General features: G+C 35.7%; 1 long non-coding RNA gene across 1 annotated transcript; it reads left to right on the top strand.

Annotated features, from left to right (window-relative positions):
- Positions 1 to 2002: 2002 nt before the first annotated feature.
- LOC109584065 (uncharacterized) lies at positions 2003 to 2602 on the top strand. Its single transcript, XR_002185826.1, has 2 exons — positions 2003 to 2090; positions 2520 to 2602. It is a non-coding gene; the product is annotated as an uncharacterized LOC109584065 (long non-coding RNA).
- Positions 2603 to 3108: the final 506 nt, after the last annotated feature.

Genomic DNA, 3108 nt, shown 5'->3' with positions numbered 1-3108 from the left:
GGAAAGAGGAACTTTTCAACAATCATAAGTGATCCAGCAGTTATTGAACTCAGTGAGTACATGTACATGTAGATTTGCTTATTAACTAACTCAAATAATTGATTATAATAATATTGTGTTACTGTATAGGATATACTAGTAATAATGATTGGTCTACTAGTATAATACCTCTGGACCAGTATCAAGAGAAACTACAAGAAAGGAGAAGAGAATGGGAAGCATCTCAACCTGTTCAACCTGAGGATAGAAGAGAATCTCATTGAACACGACATGTCCGCAGCATCAAAAAATTGTCTGTGAATTCTTTTTGTTTTATTATTTTTAAATTTTTAAAAAGTATTGTATTTCATATTGCTCATGTGATGTAATAATGTACAGTGAATTGCAAATTAGTTGTCATTATTATGCCATAAAGATGAAAGGGCTGCACAATAGTTTATTAGCAGATATTTTAGCCAGCTAGCTCATAGATAATATAGAGTAAATGAATTCACTCTATTATTCATTTACACTATTATCTATGGCTAGCTAAGCAGATTTAAGCCACACCTAAACTAAAGCAAAGGAGTCAGTGTGACTGTTTTAAAAAGTATATATGGAAATACCTGCTCCATGTGTAAAGATAGCATCTCTCTCAATGCTTTAGGCCATAAAAATGTCTCTTGTGGAAATGGTGGAATTCGTCGCTTATACTGATACAGAACCTGATAGTGAGGATTCTTGCTTTCCTTCTACTGATTCAGCACCTCCGGCTATGATGTCTAACAGCAGGACAGAGTCTCCTTCATCCACTGGGAGTGAATCACCCAACAGCAGTATCATAGAATCATTGTCCCCGCCACCAGTCAAGCTGTACAAACTATCAGATTTCGAAGGGTTAACTTATAGAGGTATTCATTACATAAATGTACACATTTGGCATACATAAAAAATAGTCTCGCTCCTGCTGGGTCTAATATCCGTGCTGCTACACATCCTGAACTTGGGCCTTAAGTTTGGAGCCTGATAGTCTAAATCAGTCCTAAAATCAGTTCAGAATCGTGCATTTTGGGCAGTCAGTCATGATTCAATGAAATCAGTGCGGCCACGGCACAATTATAGAAAATTTGCACTGGTTCAGGCCAGAGCAACAGGCATGATCAGCAATAATATCTGACTGTACCAAGAGACTCATGGACTCAAGACTGTACCAGTCAGTACTGATATTAGACTTAATTCATTCATTTTGGGCAATATTGCTGATTCAGCTATATAGGCAAGCTGTGTATTGACCGGCCCTCCTGCATGCCATAGTCATACAGTCAAGTCATTGGGTGTGGGGCACTGACAGTCAGTATTATTATTATGCATAAAATTGTACAGTTATTGTGTAGACTTAACATTACAATGGCAAATAATTACTGAACAAACATGCAGTTGACTTAGCACTCTATAATAATAGCAAATATGAATAGTATAACCACTAGCTGACAGAAGTAAAATAAAAAAGTTCCATATTTTAGCAATGGTGTGTGGCAGCAACAGACTACACATGTATGTGGTGTAAAAGAAAGCTATCATAAACATAATGACTTTCTCAACCACAACTCTCATTCTGTATTTACCACGGCTTTAACTCAAGTCTAAAGTACTGCAGCTATTGGTCATTGCCATCATTTCGTGTATTTAGTGTATTATTGTTTGTAGAATTGGTGAGTGAAGTAGAGCCACTGATGGAAGTCATATATACATGGGCGGTTGCAGAAATTTGGTTTGACCTGGGCATCAATAATTAGTGGGTGTGGAGTGGGTGTGGTTTCATACAATTTTGCAAGGAAAATGGAAAATACTGATCTATAACTTCATTGAGATGGTTTCTTAGCATAAAACAACAAAGAAGCCTGTTGAACTACCACAGTTTACACTGGATGCCCACACCAGAATCATGAATATAATTATTGGTCAAAAAGTCAACCTGGGCATTGCCCCCTAATGCCCAGGCCTGCAACCGCCTATGCATATATAGTAACCCTCTCCTCCAATCATTGCTACAGTCAATATTGGTTAATACTGCTACTGCTAATAATGGAATAAGAGATATATTTGATAGTGTAAGCCATTCACTGTATACTGCAGCATATTGTGAGCAAAAAGTGCATAGTACATGCAGGGGTGTAATTTTGGTAAACCTAGTTTTTAGTTGTGCCAGAATTTTTTAAAATAATTGCAAATGTCTGCATGTGTGCATATGGTTATAAGATGCTTCAAAAACCATCACTTTTCTTTCTTGAGAACAAAAAATCTGCATGGCTGAATGACAGATACTGTACTTTGCTATGTAACTGTACTTTGCTATGGGATATTTGCATTAGTGTGGCTATATCAATAAAGTTTTGTTTCCTCTTACAATAGTTAATAATGAAGTTTAGAAAGGAGGGAGAGAGAGAGGGAGAGCTATCTATTAATTTATGGTACATGTAGTTCAATAGTATTACATTGTACTGTCTTTTAAGATTATAATTCATTTATTATTATTATAGTGTGATAAAGGCGGTCTAATGGATCCCAGTGCAGGTGTTCAGTATGCCAGTAGTGAAGCTGATGGTGTCATTGAGTCTCTTAATAAAACCGATATGAGTGAGAGGAGCAAGGAAATACAAGCACTTCTCCTATTAACTGAACCAATACAAAGTAAGCTACTGTATAGGACTTTACAATAGAGCATTAATTCTACTATGGCTATGTCTAAAGTTTGAGCAGATTACAGCGTTAATTTTAAAGTTATGACTATTTTAAAAAATAGGCCAATTTCTGAATAAATTCATGCATAGCCCATGCTTTTTTGATGAAATGGCTCCTAAATCACAATTTATATTACATTTTGTGATACATATTGATGTACTTATGCTGTGTAGAAAGTTTGAGCTGATTCTGACTGAAATTTTCGAGCTATGCATAGGTCAATTTCTGAATATTGCTTATTTCCAAAAAATGGCTCCAAAATTATAACCCTAATTTATATTGCATTTTCTGATGCAATGGGTACATATTGATGTCCTCATTGCAGAATGTTTTGAGGTGATTCAGTCATAGTATTGATTATTACAGTCAAATCTCATTAACTACTTT

The sequence above is a fragment of the Amphimedon queenslandica genome, unplaced genomic scaffold (assembly GCF_000090795.2).
Source record: "Amphimedon queenslandica unplaced genomic scaffold, v1.1 AMPQUscaffold_13252, whole genome shotgun sequence".
Taxonomy (NCBI): Eukaryota; Metazoa; Porifera; class Demospongiae; order Haplosclerida; family Niphatidae; genus Amphimedon; species Amphimedon queenslandica.
Note: the sequence above shows the minus strand (reverse complement) of the source record. Positions and strands in the feature narration are given on the sequence as shown.